General features: G+C 43.3%; 1 protein-coding gene across 1 annotated transcript in view; it reads left to right on the top strand.

The window, feature by feature from the left end:
* The window catches only part of LOC122558546 (proteinase-activated receptor 1-like), a 47447-nt gene that overhangs the window by 9794 nt on the left and 18586 nt on the right, over positions 1–19067 (top strand). The window lies entirely within an intron of this gene.

Here is a 19067-nt window from a genome sequence, read left to right as displayed (position 1 = left end):
TGCTAAGTACATCAGCAGATTTGCATCTGCACTACTTTGCTTTTCTGTTTTGATTTATTGAGGTAGGGTGGTATCTCCCCAGCCCTTGTGCAATGTGAGCATGGTTGGAAAAGTCAGTCCAGGGTTTTGGGCACAATTAGCACTTGGGCAGCCACAGTGAGGATCCTCTTCTCATAGGAGATGAGGAATTAAATGTCCAGCATCGCACCAACCATCCTAGGTCCTTCTACCCTCTTGTGGGCTGTTTTCACCTGCAATGAGACAAAGGGAGACAAGTGGCTGCCACAGCTATTAATGTGGGTGCAAGTGGGGGAAAGAAGGTGAGGTGTCCCGAGTGAGTGAGTGGGTAGAAGCACCAGAGGCAGTGCAGGGTTAGTAGCACGGGGGTTAGTGTGAATGACAGCAAGTCAGGGAAGATGTTACATGTGACAGTGAGAGTTGTACAGTATGTGCCTTGGTGGGAAATGGATGAAGTAGCAGAGATAGAGTGAGTGTAAGGTAACAGAGAGATGGCATTACTTACCCTGCACAGCAGAGAAGGTATTTGACCTTCAGTAACATTGCTAGGTGTTCTTCTGGACAGTTGAGACCACACTGATCTGGATGCCAATCTTGGACAAGCCTGGCAGGGCCTGGTGTAGCCTTGTTGGCTGCTCCTTGCAGAAAAAGACAGGTCTCCTATGCTCCACACTGTCCTTCAGGACCCCCAGGCCCCATGTCTGTGAAGTGACATGGCAATTTCTCCTTATCTGCAATTTCGGAGATAAATTGTCCAAACTGTGCAATACCTGGAGAATTGTGTGCAGTTTTGGTTGCCTCACTTAAAGAGAGATGTAATTGCACCAGAAGAGGTTCACTAGATTGATTCCAGAGATGAGGAGTTAGTCTAATGACAGATTGAGCAGTTATACTTTCTGGATTTAGAATAGTGAGATTGGATCTAATTGAACTTTGTAAGATGCGAAAGCAGTTTGAAAAAGTAAACATAGAGAGGTTGTTTCCTCATGAGGGGTGGGCGGCATGGTGGCTCAGTGGTTAGCACTGTTGCCTCACAGCGCCAGAGACCTGGGTTCAATTCCCGCCTCAGGCAATTGTCCGTGTGGAGTTTGCACATTCTCCCCGTGTCTGCGTGGGTTTCCTCCGGGTGCTCTGGTTTCCTCCCATAGTCCAATGATGTGCAGGTTAGGTGAATTGACTATGCTAAATTGCCCATAGTGTTAGGTGAAGGGGTAAATGTAGGGGAATAGGTCTGGCTGGGTTGCTCTTCGGAGGGTTGGTGTGGACTTGTTGGGCCGAAGGGCCTGTTTCCACACTGTAAGTAATCTAATCTATTCTAGAACAAAAGGTCATGGTTAGAGGGAAGCAGCTTTATAACAGACATGAGGAGAAATATATTCTTTCACAAGGTCATGAATCTGTGGAACTCACTCCTTCAGAGTATGCTGAATGCTGGGAGATTGAGCAAATTTAAGAAGGAGATATACAGATTTTAATTAGTAATGGGTTGAAATGATATGGGGAGCAGACAGGAAAGTGGGGTTGAGGCCAAGTTGAGATCAGCCTTGGAAGAGCAGGTTTGAAGGGCTGAATTGTCTGCTCCTGTTCTGAGTTCTCATGTTATTAGTTCTGGACTGCCAATGTTTGACCAGGTCTTTTAAAGATGTGCCTGTGCCAGGAATTCTGGGATGTCCAGGCTATGGTGAGTACTTCCACCTACGGAGAGTGGGAGAATTGGGCTAGCATCAAATGAATGGGTGCCACAGGGGCATTGTACATAATTAATGAGCTGAGTTTGGGATGATAGCATGAAAAAACCTGCCAGGCCTCATGAAGAGAAATCCTCCATGAGACTGAACAAAAATGACACTTAGCAAGTTTCTGTTAAGATTCAGTCCACAGTGTTTGACCACACTGGATAGGTGTAGCTCATTAAATATAAAATCTCATGAATTGATTGGCCCCTTGAGCCTGCTTTGCAATTCAACATGATCATGGTTGTTCATCTAACTGAGGTTTTGTTTCCATTCTCTTTTCATATCCTTTGGTCCCTTTAGTCCGAAGAATTATATTTATATCTTTTCTTGTACCTCATATGTGGTGGACAGGCTTAGGAAGACAGGATGTGAGTTACTTGCTGTAGGATTCCTAGCACCTGACCTGCTCTTATATGGCTACTTCAGTTCAGTTTCTGGTTAAAGGCAATGTCTAGGATACTGATAGTGAGGTACTCAGTGATGGTAATGCTACTGAATATCAAGGAGTGCTAATTAGATTCTCTCTGATGTAAATGTACTTGCTACTTATCAGCCCAAGCCTGGATATCGTCCCGGTTTTACTGCATTTGGGCATGGACTGCTTCGGTATGGACTTGTGAATTGTGCAATCACTGGTGAACCTCCCCACTTCTGACCTTATGTTGGAGGGAAAATCATAGATGAAGCGACTGAAGATGGTTGGGCCTAGGACACTACCCTAAGGAACTTCTGCAGAGATGTCCTGGAGCTGAAATGACTGACCTCGAACAACCATAGTCATCTTCATTTGTGCCAGGTATGACTCCAAACAACAGTTTGCCCCTAATGCTCATTAACTTCAGTTTTGCTGAAAATAGACACATTTCATCAAAGCTTTTTGTTTTGCTCTCATCAGGACGATTCACACGAAATACCGAAGTAAAATGGAAATAACAGGCAGTCTTACTAGGCTCTGAGCAATGTGGGTTGTGATGAGATGAGTAGAAGAATCTCGATGTTGACATCTCATCATGTCTTATATCCTTTTCTCAAGCGGCATAGTGAGATGCTTGCTAGCCAGCAGCAAGTTCCTTACTAATGCTCCTCATTGCTTCTTAAATACCTTGTTAACAGCTCAACTCACTATAGGTTGCAATCTTACCAAACTCACCATATCAATTTGCCATGGAAACCAAAGCAATTCTTGACAGGTTCAATGTGCTGCCTCCTCCAAAGGACCTCCATACTGTCTGTGGGAAAGCTAGAGAAGACAGCATTACCCAGCAGCATCAGCCACATGTACCCTTTTACCATATACATTAGCATTCCATGTTCAGTGAGGCATCACCACCATCCTGGAATCCTCCAATGTATTGACACTGTGCCTGCAAGGACACACTAGCCAAGGTGGGTACACCAGCAACCAGCAATGTTTGGCAGTCCAGCGGCACACCCCATTTGTCAGACCCAGCACAGTTAGTCAAGTCTCATGCCAGTCCTGGGCTTCAGCCACAGTCAGGCATCTGGTCAGGGTGGCGTTGCACAAAGAGGCTGTGCCTCTTTGCTCCAGAAATTGGGTCATGGTCAGTCATTTTTCTCCTTATGAGCCAAGCTGGGGGTAGTTGTGCCATCTGGAAGATACTTGTCTGCCAGCCAGGGTTCTCGAGGACCACTTAATCTTGTGCCAATTGTGAAAGTATAGAATGTACAATGAACATAGTGTACAATGGTGAGGAGAATGCTTGTAAATGGACTCAAAATGGACAGAGTAAGTTACTGGATATGTGAGTGGAGGAGGCTGGTGGGGAAGGGGTGAGGGGCTGCATCATCAACCAGTCAAAGGGGAATAGCATTTACCATATCTTGGCAACACGGGCGTGCAGAATTCCTACTCCCTGGCCATCCTGCAGCATTGACTGTCTCTTTGCATTGTTCCTCCATGTCACCATTATGGCTGGGGATTTCTCTCTGATGTACACTCCCACACACACAGCCAGTGGAACAGTAAGCAGTGTTGAATGGTGGAGGGAGGGTACCTGAGCTGTCAGAGTGAGCTGATGCTATGTACACACATTGCTGCTCCTGCTCCCCTCTGATATATCATACATCCTCAAACATTGCTCCTCATTAATGGCCAAGAGTGATGCTCGGTGTCTAGAGAATAAACGGAGACAGGGACAACCTCATGAACAATGAAAAATGAAGTTTTATGAAACAAATAATTGATACAACATTGTGTGCAAAATAAACCATATGTCTCACTTTGTAAGCTGAGCTCCCCTTCTGTACTTGGTACAATTCTCTCGTTCTCTCCCTTCCATTGTGATGCATTGAGCTACAATGCTCCATAGAAGACGTGAATGGAGACTGCTCTTTACTGGAGCCTATTGCCCCTGGAGGTTTGATCATGTGACCCTGGAGTCACTTGTGTCTAGACAAGCAAGACCTCCTCGCCTGGAATTTCCAACGGTCGGAGGAGGGGTGCAGGCAGGGTGAAGGTCTTCTGAGTGGACACTGTCATGGGATCTATGTGTGGCTCCTCCTCTGCCTGGGTGCCTCCTGACTCTGCCCTGTCTCCTTGTGAGGCTCCCCATCACACACTCAGCCCTCCTTCATCCTGAGGACCAATGAGTGGGATGATGGAGTCCGGACGTTAGCGACTCTCCAGCCACTCCTGACTGTGAAACCTATCCATGTAGGCAAGTAGCAGGTCACCAGACTGGCTGCATTGATGCAAAGTGAGGGATATGACAGACAATGTGTCGTTGCATTGCTCCAACTTCTCTAGTATGAAGCCCAGTGCCTGCCTGACATCATGGCATCATCCTGAAAATGTGTAGAATTAAGCTCATGGGACTGGGTTGGTGTATTGAGATGAATAGTATACAGGAAACAAGAGTAGGAATAAATGGGTCTTTTTCTGAATGACTAGTGGTGTACTGCAGGATTGGAATGAGGACCCCAACTATTCACAATATATCTTAATGATTTACATGGAGTCACCGAGTCATAGAGATGTACAGCGTGGAAACAGATCCTTCGGTCCAACCCGTCCATACCGACCAGATATCCCAACCCAATCTAGTCCCACTTGCCAGCACTTGGCCCATACCCCTCCAAACCCTTCCTGTTCATATACCCATCCAGATGCCTTTTTAATTTTGCAATTGTACCAGCCTCCACCACTTCCTCTAACAGCCCATTCCACACACGCACCACCATCTGAGTGAAAAATTTGCCCCTTAGGTCTCATTTATGTTTTTCCCCTCTCACCCTCAACCTATGCCCTCTAGTTCTGGACTCCCCAACCCCAGGGAAAAGACCTTGTCTATTTATCCTATCCATGCCCCTCATAATTTTGTAAACCTCTATAAGGTCACCCCTCAGCCTCCAACATTGCAGAGAAAACAGCCCCAGCCTATTCAACCTCTCCCTACAGCTCAAACCCTCCAATCCTGGCAACATCCTTGTAAATCTTTTCTAAACTCTTTCAAGTTTCACAACATCTTTCCAATAGGAAGGAGACCAAAATTGCACTCAATATTCCAACAGTGGCCTAATCAATGTTCTGTACAGCTGCAACACGACCTCCCAACTCCTGTACTCAATACTATGACTAATAAATGAGGGAAGTAAATGTAATATCTCAAAATTTCCAATTGACACAAAGCTGGGTGGGAGCGTAAGCTGTGCGGAGAATTCAGAGATGCTGCAGTGAAATTTGGACAGGCTGAGTGAGTGGGCAAATATATAGCAGATGTGGATAAATATGAGGTTATCCACTTTGGTCGCAAAATAAGAAGATAGATCATTATTTGAATATCTGTGAATTGAGAGAATGGAATTTTCAATGAGACCTAGGAATCGTTGTGCGCCAGTTGCTGACAGTAAGCACACAGGTGCAGCAGGGAGTATAGAAGATAAACTGTATGTTGATCTACATAGTGAAAAAACAAGGATCCCTTGCTGCAATTGTACAGGGCATTGGCAAGGCCAGGCCAGGAATATTGTGTGTGGTTTTTATCTCTTTATCTGAAGAAGGAAGTTCTTGCTATTGGGGGAGTGCAGCAAAGATTTTAACATGTGCTCGATGGTCGGGAACTCCAGAACCAAGGGTTGCAATTTAATGATAAGGGGTAAACCTTTTAGCACTGAGACAAGGAGAAAGTTCTTCACCCAGACAGTGGTGAGCCTGTGGAAATCAGTACCACAGAAAGTGGTTGAGGCCAAAACATTAAGTATTTTCAAGAAGGAGGTTGATATAGCCATTTTGGCTAAAGGGCTCAGGGGTTACCATCATGAGTTTATTTTCTCTGCAAGTTTCCATGTTACTATACTGCAGCTGTGCAAAACCCTGGTTAGATCACACCTGGAGTGCTGTGAGCTGATTCGGTCCTCAGAAGGACTTTAGAGGAAGTACAACATAGATCTACAAGAATGATATTAAGATATGAGGTGAGATTATACAAATTAGGCCTGTTTTTTCTTGAATTTGTAAGGTTAAGGGATGATCTGATCCAAGTCTTCAAGATATTAACAGGAAAAGACAGGGTAGATAACAATAAACATATAGTTTATCGTTATCTACCTTGTCTTTTCCTGTTGGAGGTTCTAGAAATGGGGGACATAGTGAATGTCAAGGTTGGCAGGAAGAAGAAACCCTGGATGACAAGAGATAATTTGGCTTTGGCCAGAAAAAAGAAGGAGGCGTGGCGCAGGTATAGGCTGTTGAGTTCAAGGGAATCCCTGGAAGTATTTAGGGAATACAGGAGTTTACTGAAGAAGGAAATCAGGAGGGCAAAAGCGGGGCACAAGATCGCCTTGGCTGAGAACGTTAGGCTAAATCTAAAGAGGCACTTTAAATATATTAAAGGAAAAAGAATTAATCGAGAGAGAAAATGGCCCCTCGAGGACCAAAGTGGATATGTATGTGTAGAAACATAGGAGATGGGCAAGATTCTCAATGAACATATCTCCTCTGCGTTTACCATGGAGAAAGACATGAAGACTTGGTTACTTGGGGAAGTTAATGGTGATAGCTTGGGGACAGTCCATATCACAGGAGAGGAGGAGGTGGATGTATTACAATGTATGAAGATGGATAAATCTACCTGGTCCTAACCATATATGTCCAAGAACACTGCAAGAGGGTAGAGAAGAAATTGCCAGGGCCCTGGCTGATATTTTTGCATCATCGTTAGCCACGGGTGAGGTCCCGGAAGACTGGAGGGTAGCCAATGTTGTGCCATGATTCAAGAAAGGCTGCTAAGAAAAACCTGGGAACTATAAACCAGTTAGCTTAACATCTGTGGTGGGTAAGTTACTTGAGAAGATTCTGAGAGATAAGATATATATGCATTTGCAAAGACAGGGTTTGATTAGGAGTAGTCAGCATGGCTTTGTTAGTGGGAGATCATACCTCACAACTTTGTTAAAGTTCTTTGATGAAGTGACCAGGAAGGTTGACGAGGGCAGGGCGGTAGACATAGTCCTAATGAATTTCAGTAAAGCCTTTGATAAGGTTCCACATAGTAGGCTGCTCTGGCAGGTTAGACCGCATAGATTCCAGGGCAAGCTGGCAAATTGGATACAAAATTGGCTTGATGGTAGGAAGCAGAGGGTAATAGTGGAAGGATGCTTGTCAGACTGAAGGCCTGTGGCTAGTGGAGTGCCTCAGGTGTCGATGCTGGGTCCATTATTGTTTGTTATCTATGTCAATAGTTTGAATGAGAATGTACAAAACATGATTAGTAAGTTTGCTGTTGACACTAAAATTGTGGTTTTGACAATTGAGGTATTGTGGACAGTGAGGAAGGTTCTCAAAAATTGCAGCAGGGCCTTAGTCAGCTGGGGAAGTGGGCTAAGAAATGGCAAATTGAGTTTAATATAGATAAGGGTGAGGTCTTGCATTTTGAAAAGTCAAATCAAGATAGGAGTTTCATGGTGAGTGGTAAGGCCTTAAGAATGTAGTGGAACAGAGAGATCTTGGAGATTAGGTTCACACTTCTCTGAATGTGGGGTCACAGGTAGACAGGGCAGTGAAGAAAGCTTTTAGCATATTGACCTTCATCAGTCAGGTCACTGAGTATAGAAGTTGGGAAGTTATATTGCAGTTATACAGGATGTTGGTGAGGCTGCACTTGGAGAATTGTGTTCAGTTTTGGTCACCTTGTTATAGGAAGGATGTTCTTAAACTGGTAAGAAGTTTGCAAGGATGTTGCCTAGACTTAATTATCTGAATTATAGGGAGAGTTTGGACAAGCTAGGACTTTTTTCTTTAGAGCATAGGAGATTGAGGGGGGACATTATAGAGGTGTATAAGATCATGAAGAGGCATGATAGTGTGAATGCACTCAGTCTTTTTCCCAGGGTTGGAGAATTGAGGACTTAAGGGCATCAGTCTAAGGTTAGAATGAGAAAGTGTATAGGGTATAGCTGACAGGGAAAGAGTTAAGTTCTGAGTTTTGTGAACCAAGAGGTTTAGCTGAGCATGACTCAGATCAGATAAGAACTTGCAATTAACAATAGGGTGCTGGAGGCAAGGGTAATAGTTTAACAAGGTGAAAAGTATTCATTATGAGAAGCCAGTTGAGGTTAAGGACATTCATTGTGTAACATCAAATGGCTTAATCTTTACTGTTGATGCTCGCTGATTGTAATGGTCACCCATTGAATATGTATGTGGCCTTATCTGGATGCTCCTCCCTGTAAAATGACTATATTATTCATCAAGAAACTGCTTTTCCAGGGAAGACCGTGAAGTATGTCCCTGTGCACATCGGCAATTGTTCTCTCTCCCTCCAGGGCCTGGAATAAAGATGAAGGAGATAAAATTATACTGTGTCTCTGAGCGTTTTGCTTCAACTGAGAGGGGAGGGAAATGGGATGACAATATTGGCGTAGTCAGCAGGATCCAAACGGATAGTTACAATTGGATGGTGTCAGTGGATGCCCAGAACATCAGTGTCTAGAGATGGAGAAGCCCACAAGGTAAGATTTTAAACCTTGGTCTCTCTCGATATTCCTGTGTGCCGGAGATGGTCCCTTCGCTCAATTGCTGCCTATTCTACGGATTCCTCGAACGGTAATTAGTTTAGTCGAGAGGCACAGTTTAGCAAACGTGCTGACAAACGGAGGTTCGAGTCCTCTACACTGCATTGGGAGGAGGGGGTGTGATTGAGGTTCCAGTCCTCTGCGTGGTACTGAGGTGCGAGTCCCCGGGGGGTGTGATTGAGGTTCCAGTCCTCTGCATGGTACTGAGGTGCGAGTCCCCAGGGGGGTGTGATTGAGGCTTGAGTCCTCTGTGCGGTACTGGGGTTCGAGTCCCCAGGGGGGTGTAATTGAGGTTTGAGTCCTCTGCATGGTACTGAGGTTTGAGTCCACAGGGGGGTGTGATTGAGGTTTGAGCCCTCTGCGTGGTACTGAGGTGCGAGTCCCCAGGGGGGTGTGATTGAGGTTTGAGCTCTCTGCGTGGTACTGGGGTTTGAGTCCCCTGGGTGGGTTGATTTGGGGTTCAAGTCCTCTGTGCTGTGTCAGTGGTCATGCTTTAGCCAGATGAGAGTATTGTATTAAAATATCTTTGCTGCTGTGTTTTTAATGCAGAGTGTACACAAAAAGAAGAGTACATTTTGAGTTTGATATCTTGTTAAGATTTGAGGCTTTTGGTAAGAACTTGAGGCTGAGCTGCTTAAGTTCTATTAATTATTGTTAAGATTTAATTGGCCCTTCATATTGCAAATTCAAAGAATGTTGATCGCTACCAAAGTTGCCACTGTAATTCCGACTGTTTTATTTTGGAAGTTTCATTTGGAGAACATATTTTAATATATTCGGCATTTGTTTTCCAAGAATATTTAAGATTTAAATCAGACTGAAACTGTCCCTTCAATTGCTAAAGCACAGGAAATATTTTGTTGTTTTCTTGCTGTTCTCGATTTTGGAAAACTTTTCCTGACAGCTTTCACACTAGCCAAGTCTCAATTTGTTAAGGGAACATAATTTTTGAGTAACCTGAATAAGGTACCTGAGAGTTTGATTTTGGGACCATTGATTGTTGTTTACAATTGACTGAACTTTTTAGGCAGTATAATTTAGAAGTTTATGGATTGTATAAAACTTATAATGTCATAAATAGTGAACAGAGTAAAGATTTCAAGATGACTGAGAATGTTGAAATAGGCAGACACAATTAAATGTGTCTTCATACTGATACCCACCTTGGCAAGGAAAGAATGAGAGGAGATATGCAAAGATACTTTCAGCAGCTAACATCATCTCTAGAGTTTCTCCATTCACAGGTAAAGCACACCTTCGGACCACGGACCACCTCTCCACAACCTGATCCAACGGATTCAATCAGCTCCCCAGTCATGAGCACAAAAAGTGAAGAAGCTAACAATGGTGAAGAGGAGGTCTCTATGCTTTTTATCAGTGGCCTTTCTATGGATATTAAACCGTGCTTTATCTTCTCTTTCAATCGTTTAAGGGATATGAAGGTTCACTGATCAAGCTAACATCACAACAGCCAGTTGGCTTTGTTACATTTGACAGCAGAGTGGGAGCAGAAGCAGCAAGGAATGCTGCATTCACCAAGCCTGCAGCTGCTGCACTGCACACAGATGCACTGGTATCCTACATCTGAAGCATCTCTGCAAGGACGGAAGTCTCATTAGCTTTGTTAAGTATTTAACTGCCCTTATCCAAGAATTCAAATTTGTCTGTGGAGTGATGCAAAGAGAGTCTGGATTTTGTTTTCAGGTTGAACTTTACTGAAGGAGAGTTTGGACAACTGACTCATTTCCACTTGACTTGGAGGGGGTGGAGTGGTCACTTAGGATTATGGATTTATGAACTTGACTGGTGATTTTTTTTTCTACATGGGAGGATTCTTCAAACTCTAATTACTGTAACAGACTAGGAATTTTTGTTGTAATAATTATTGTATGCTGTGTGTCAACAACTTGCTTAAATGCTAGCTATCAGAGTCTTATGAAAGCTGGTAGTGCCATCTTGGTGGTTATCATGAAATGATAAAAGGAGGAAATGAGAATGTGTATAGGGTATGAGCAGGCAGGGAAAGAGTTTTGTGAAACAAGAGGTTCAGCTGAGCATGACTCAGGTCATATAAGAACTCACAGTTAACAATGGGGTGCTGGAGGCAAGGGTAATGGGTTAACAAGATGGAAAAGCATTCATTATGTACAGCTATTTAACAATATTGGAAGCCTTCAGTAATATAAGGTCAGTTTAACAAAGTGAAAAGTAGTCATTATGTGAAGCCAGTTGAGGTTAAGAACATTCATTGTGTAACAGCAGATGGCTTAATCTTTGCTGTTGATGCTCGCTGATTGTAACTGTCACCTAATCAATATAGATGTTACCTTATTTGATTGCTGCTCCCTGTAAGTGATTATATAATTCCTTAAGCAATCGCTCTTCCAAAGAAAACCAGGAACCCATGTCTTGTGCACATGGGCAATTGTTCTCTCTCCCTCCAGGGCCCAGAATAAAGATGAAGGAGGTCAAACTATACTGTGTCTCTGAGTGTTTTGCTTCGACTGAGAGGAAGGAAAACAGGACGACAATAAGAGGGGAAAGAATAAAAGGCAACCTGAGAGGCAACTATTTTACACAGAATATGATACACATATGGAATGAGTTGCCAGCAGAAGTGATTGAGACTGGTACATTAACAACATTTAAAAGGCATTTGGACAAATACATGGATAGGAAAGGATTAGAAGGATATGGCCAAGTGCAGGGAAATGGGGTTAGCACAGAAGGACATTTTGGTTGGCATGGACCAGTATGGGCCAAAGGGCCTGTCTCTGTGCTGTAGGACTCCTTGACTCTAGTCTGAAAATTAAGGCCAGACTATTCAGAAGAGATGTTAGGAAGCACTTCTACACACAAAGGGTGGTAGAGTTTTGGAACTCTCTTCCTCAAATGACAGTTGATGCTCAATCAGTTGTTAATTTTAAATCTAAATAAATACATTTTTGTTAAGCAAAGGTATTAAGCGATATGGGCCAATGAACATGGAGTTAGAACACAGATCAGCCCCTTGATCTCGTTGACGTTTGGAACAGCAGTTAGTTCAGGTGTTAACACAGCTACAAACATCTACTGACAATGCCACCATGCTTTCAAATTCAGAGTTCACTAGCAGACTGATTGAGGGAGATATACACTCTCTATTTAAAATAGAGAACATTTAAATCAAAATCTGCTAACAAGTCAGAGAGATTTGTTTTGTGATTTCCAAACTGTCCAAACTATCTTTGCATTTCACAACTTGCCTGTAAAAATAAAGTACCTTTACATTTAATCAATTGTTCAGATCTCCCTCAGGATTTGGTTTCAGGAAGTTTTTCAACAATTAAGTACTTCTAACCCCGCAGATGTTTACAGCAGCCCCTCTACACATTTACAAAGACATCTTTGTAGAGTTTGTTTGAGAATACAGCTACTCCAGTTCACATTATAAAATGCTTTGACATGTTTATTAATTGAAATGATCTGGCAGACAGACGGAATTCGAGTCTGGGAAGTCATAGCATGTTTTAAGTCAGCCTGAGTGTGTTTGTATTTTATTTTCCATTCCACTACTTATTGTAAAATGAAGCATATCATTGACATGGGCCTTGGGTATTTGAGCTGTACATCTCTACGGTTAGATTTTTGGTAAATTTGGCATTTCTGATTTGGTCACAGGTTTTGGAAATTCTGATTCAACCTTGTTGTTTCTGTCACTCAGGATGTGGCAGGGAGGCATGCCTTTTTGGCGGTGCCTTATATAGTAATCGGCACACACTCCCCAAAAAGCCCATACTTGTCCTACTGCCTGCCCCAACTCCCATCAGCCATAATCCTTCATCCCCCTTCTTGCCCTATCCCTCACCAGTGAGGGTGCCTAAAGTCCCTGGACCTAGCTGAAATCCAGAGATACATTTACCTCTATGTGGAGACTGACAGTAGTCCCAGGACCGGTTTCTACTGATTCCGGTTAATACTGTGACTACAGAGCTGCCCAATAACCAGATTGGCTGATTGGCAGAAATCCTGAGGGAGATCTGAACAATTGATTAAATGCAAAGATACTTTATTTTTACAGACATGTTGTGAAATGCAAAGACAGTTTGGACAGTTTGCAAGTCTCAAAACAAATCTCTCTGCCTTTTGTCACACCTGACTTGACGCAGATTGTGATTTTTTTTGAGGGGAAGTAATATAAATCCATCCTCCTCTGATAGACAATCCCAAAGGGAACATCCCTCTTCCCTCCCCCTTTAGCTGTGTAACAGATCATATCAGTTAAAAATCTCATGAACTCATGGAAACATCTTATTCAGTGGTCGGGAATATAATACTCCAATGCACTCACATACACACAGAGTTCGACACTGGTCTTTTTAGAAAGGTCTACAATTATTTCTGATCTGACTCAGAGTTCACTGTTCGTATTGAAGCCACGGCCAATTCTGCCTAAATGACAAATGATGGCCCAAGGTCAAAGTTGATCATGGAATAAGCAAAACAACAAAGGATTTAAAGGGGCCGTGAAAGGCAATGGCAGAATGATCACCATAACATTCTGTTTATGATCTGAGCGTGCTGAAATTGATCCTAGAACACTGAAAAATGGTCAATCAACAGATACAATACTGCTACTCTAGCACTCATTGAGCTTCATTGGAACAGTGTAGGAGGTTGAGGACCGAGAGTGTGGGTAGGAGTGTGATAAAATAGAATGATAAGCAATTGGAAGCCCTGAGCAGCGTACAGGCCGAATTAAAGTATTCCGAAATGCAAGTATTGAATCTGCAACTGAATATGTGATTGCATTGAAAGCAGAGCATATAATGTACTAACCTTGAAGAAATATTTCACCTGGAAGCAATGTTTGGGATACTGGAAGATGAGAAAAGAGAGGATTAAGAGTAGGTGTTACATTGCTTCCACTTGTAGGGGATGGTGTTACGGGAAAATGAGTGGGAGCTGGTGATTGAAGAGGAGCCAAATGTGTCGTGAAGAAAACGGTCCCTTCAGACTGCTCACAGAGAGAGGGTAGAAGGTGGTGGCTGGCATTGACAGAAATGGGGGAAGAAGACCCATTGAAAATGAAGGCTTGTCGGATAGAAGATGTGGGAAACGGGGTTCTGTGGAGGACAGAAAGGGTGGAAGCAATGATGGGGCAAATAGGATTGACCCCATTGAGAGCCATGCAATCCAAGTGGAAGTAATTCCCATTTGAGGAGAAAGTAACATAAATCAGAAACCTAGTGAACAGTTGCAATGGAAACAGGAAATCTAGAAGAAAGAAACCTTTATAAGAAACAGTTATTTTTTAAAATCCCATTTTTATGCCAATCTCATCCTTTCATCATTTAATTTCTCTTTTCTTTGACCCTTTCACAAATCTTAATTTTGTTCATCTGCCCTTCTTTCCTTTCCTTGTATCTGTACCTGCTTACATTGCAAACTGTTTCATCACTAACTTGACTAAAGGTCATTAACCTGAATTGTTAGCTTGCTTCTCCCTCCTGTTATGTTGACTCACCTGCAAACGCTTTCCAATTTTTTATTTGGTTTTCATTCTAGGAAACAAATACTGTCTGTTTTCTCTCCACAAATGCTGCCAGACCTGCTGAGTTTTTCCAGCAATTTCTCTTTTTGTTTCTGATTTCCAGCATCCACAGGTCTTCAGGTTTTTTTGTTTACTGTCTACTCATTTTAACATTATTCTACCAAGGATACAGAACACATAATGAATAGTAGTCTGTGGCACTACTGGCAATGTTCCTGATATTTTTTATCTCTGTGTTGCATGCAAGTCATAGCTTAGCCCTGTACTGAAGCGCACGGTGGTACAGTGGTTAGCACTGCTGCCTCACAGCGCCAGAGACCCGGGTTCAATTCCCGCCTCAGGCGACTGACTGTGTGGAGTTTGCACGTTCTCCCCGTGTCTGCGTGGGTTTCCTCCGGGTGCTCCGGTTTCCTCCCACAGTCACAAAGATGTGCAGGGTCAGGTGAATTGGCCAAACTAAATTGCCCGTAGTGTTAGATAAGGGGTAAATGTAGGGGTATGGGTGGGTTTCGCTTCGGCGGGTCGGTGTGGACTTGTTGGGCCGAAGGGCCTGTTTCCACACTGTAATGTAATCTAATCTAATGTAAGAAGCCTACTCTTATAGCTGATACATTGTAGTCTGAACTTCCTGAATCAATTGTCTCTTACCAGTTCTGGGCATAAATGGTGTTCGTGCCAAAGCGATCAATTGTTCTGCATTTGACGACCATAGAATCCATACAGTGTGGAAGACCATTCAGCCCATCCACTGACCCTCCAAAGACCAAGCCCCCAAACACTATCCCTGTAACACTGCATTTCTCATGGCTAACCTGCACATCTTTGGACTAAGGGAGGAAACCGGAGCACCTAGAAGAAAACCTTGCAGACACAAGGAGAATGTGCAAACTCCACAGACAGTTGCCCAAGGTTGGAATCAAACCCCAGTCTCTGGCACTGTAAGGCAGTTGGGCTAACCACTGAGCCACTGTGCTGCCCAGTGTGTGTCTGGTAACTGATCCATGCTTGATTAGTTAAGTATGAGTATGAGAAGAGGAGCAAAGTACCACAGAAGGAGTTGGATATACCAGAAGCATGAGAACATAGATATTTTATAACATTGTAAAAAAAAGTCTAAATGAGGCCCTGATGTGAACTCTGCATTTATCTGAGGAAAATCCAATACACAACATGTGCAGCAGAAGTTTCAATGAGGATGATGGATGATCACTGGATAGAGTGAAAATGTACATCAGTGAAAAATCTGGTAAAGCCTACTCCACACTTTAGAACCAGTCCCAAAGTCAACGAAACCAAGTCATCAATAACAGGATGATTTTCCCTACATATCCACATATATACGTATACAAGGAAGAAAAAGGAGTGGAAAGAGTTAAATATTAAGAATAACTAAAACCAAAGCTTTGGACATTAATTCATGCAATTGTCAGAGTTGAGAAGGTTAGTGTCCGGTGAGGTCCTTTCCAGAGGGAAGCGAGATTCAGGTGTGTTCATCTAGACAAAGCAGGAGTTACAAAATAAATTTTAAAATTGCAATAGCACAGCAACATGGAATTAGTGTCATGTGTCTTGGTCCACTTTTCTGCTGAATATGACATTTTGTTTGGAACCAGATCTTGAGGAGGTTTACTTGGACCAATGGGATGTGGAGCTCGCTGGTTGGACTAGCACATATTGCCTAACCTTAGTTGCCTTTGAGAAGATAATGGTGAGTTGCCTTCTTGAACAGTTGCAGTCCATGTGGCCGTAGGTGGACCCACAATGCAGTTAGGGAGGGAATTCCAGGATTTTGATCCAACGACATTGAAGGAATAGTGATATAGTTCCAAATCAGGGTGGTGAGTGGCTTGGAGGGTAACTTGCAGTTGGTGTTGTTTCCATGTATCTGCTACCAGATGTCAGTGGTCATGCAATTGGAAGTTGTTGTTGAAGGAGCCTTGGCAAATTTCTGCAATGCATCTTGTAGATATTCCTCACTGCTGTGGTGGTAGGGGGAGCGAATGTTTCTGGAGGTTGTGTCAATCAAATGGACAGCTTTAGTGTCAAGCTTCTTGAGTGTTATTGGAGGTGCACCCATCCAGGCAAGTGGGGAGTATTCCATAATACTCCTGACTTGTGTCTTATGGATGGTGGACAGGGTTCGGGAAGACTGCAGGATTCCCAGCCTTTGATTTGCTCATGTAACCACTGCCTAAGTATAGCTAGTTCAGTTACATTTCTGGTCAATGGTAACCTCATGATGTTGATAGTGCGGGATTTAGCTTGATAATTTTATGAAATGTTACGTAGAAATGATCATCAACTGACAATTGTGTAATTCCAACAGCAAGTCACTCTCAACTCACTCTCGCCTCACCTCACCTTACCTTAGGAGTTCAGTATTTTTGAGTGAAAGCTGTAATGAGATCAGGAGCTGAGTGGCCCTGGTGAAACACAAACTCAGCATCAGTGAGCAAGCTATTGTTGAACAAACTATTGATGTCACTGTTGGTAACACCAACACTTTACTAATGATAGAGAGTAGACTGATGGGATGGCAATTGCCTTGGTTAGATTTGATTTGCCTTTTGTTTACAGGACCAACCTGGGCAATCTTCCACATTGTCGGGTAGATTCCTGCAACTGTAGTTGCAGCTATACTAGAACAGCTTGGATACAAGTGCAGCAAGTTCTGGAGCACAAGTCTTCAGTACTATTGCCAAAACATTGGCAGGGCCCAAAGTCTTTTGTAACATCCAATGCCTCCAACCATTTCTTAGTATCACCAGGAGTGAATTGAATTTGCTGAAGGCTGGCATTAGCAATACTGAGGACCTCTGGAGAAGGCTATGACAAATCATTCACTAGATACTTCTTGTTGAGGATTGTTGCAAATCTTTCAACCTTGTCATTTGCATTTACATTGCTAGGCTCCCTCATCATTGAGAATGGGCATGTTTATGGAGATTTCCCCTCCAGTGAGTTGTTTAATTTCTCACCACCATTCACAACTAGATGTAGCAGAATTGCAAAGTTTAGATCTGTTGCTCTGGTTATGGAATTGCTTAGTCCTGTCTATCACTTGTTGCTTATGCTGTTTGGCACACAGGTAGTGCTTCAGTAGATTGACACCTCATTTTTAGGTTCTGGATTAGTGGTGCTGGAAGAGCACAGCAGTTCAGGCAGCATCCAAGTACCAGTGAAATCGACGTTTCAGGCAAAAGCCCTTCATCAGGAATACAAGCAGAGAGCCTGAAGCGTGGAGAGATAAGCTAGAGGAGGGTGGGGGTGGGGAGAAAGTAGCATAGAGTACAATGGGTGAGTGGGGGAGGAGATGAAGGTGATAAGTCAGGAAGGAGAGGGCGGAGTGGATAGGTGGAAAAGGAGATAGGCAGGTAGGACAAGTCCGGACAAGTCATGGGGACAGTGCTGAGCTGGAAGTTTGGAACTAGGGTGATGTGGGGGAAGGGGAAATCATTGTTTTTAACCTCATTTTTAATAATGCTCAGTGCTACTCCTGACATACCCTCTTGCAGTCTTTAAATAAGAGCTGATCCCTTGGTTTCATAGCAACAGTACAGTGGGAATATGCAAGGCCATGTACTTGTGAATTGTGTTAGATTCTGCTGCTATTGATGACACACAGCAGTCCATGAATGCCTGCTCTTGGGTTGCTAGATTAGCATCTCTGCATTTAGCAAAATAATACTACCACTTCAAACAATAAGGGTATTCTCAAGATGAAGATGGGACTTTGTCTCCACAAGGACACTTGTGTTTACTCTTACCAATACTGTTATAAATGTATAAATCTGTGACAAAAAGGTTGATGAGGGTGAGGTCAAGTATGGTTTATTTCTCATTGCTTCCTTCACCTCCTGGTTCAGACCCAGTCTAGCAGTAATGTCCTTCAGGACCCAGCAACTCTGCCAATGGGGCACTCCTTCTGGTGGATATTGAAGACCCAGCTAGAGTACATTCTGCACTCTTCCCAACCTCAGCACTTTCTCAAATTGCTGTTCAACATGGATGAATAGCTCAGGGGGGTGGGTGCATGTGGCAAGGAGGAGGTTTCCTTGCTCATGTTTGCTTAATACACGAGAAATCATGGGGTCTAGAGTGAATATTGAGGACTCCCAGGGCAGCTCTCTCCTGACTGTATAACACTTTGACACCACATCTTTAGGACATACCATGTTGGTGATGGTTGGAACATTCGCTATCGGTATGATTCTGTGAGTATGACTGTATCAGGCCTTTGCTTGACCAACCTGTGAGACAGTTCGCCAGCTTTTGGCACTAGCTCCCAGATGTTAGTAAGGAAAATTTTGCTGGGTCTGCTGCCTTAGATTATGCCATGTAGTCCATCCAGTCTCATTCCTTCTTCCCCCACCCACTCCCACCCCCACTTACCATTTCCTTCCATAATCTTAATATCATTATCTCCTAGAAATCTAATTTTTTTTTGTTGTGCCCAAATTCTGCCATGCGCCATTGTGGGATTAGAAGTCAGGGTATTATGTGGGTCTCTGGATTGCTTATCACTGCTAATACCACTAGGTCAGTGCCTCCACACACCTGAAGCAAGCTCAGATATTAACCTGGAGTCTGGCTGTTTGCTGTTCCAGTGTTAAAAGCAGATTCAGACATAAGGCAGACTTACGTTATGCATGTCTAGATTCTTTGCAGACTGAGGCAAACTGGTCCAGAAATTACAATTAAATTCTTCTGAAATCAGAGAACTTTGTGTATTGTCAGGCCCATTAGTG

This window comes from Chiloscyllium plagiosum, chromosome 2, assembly GCF_004010195.1.
Source record: "Chiloscyllium plagiosum isolate BGI_BamShark_2017 chromosome 2, ASM401019v2, whole genome shotgun sequence".
Lineage (NCBI taxonomy): Eukaryota > Metazoa > Chordata > Chondrichthyes > Orectolobiformes > Hemiscylliidae > Chiloscyllium > Chiloscyllium plagiosum.
Note: the sequence above shows the minus strand (reverse complement) of the source record. Positions and strands in the feature narration are given on the sequence as shown.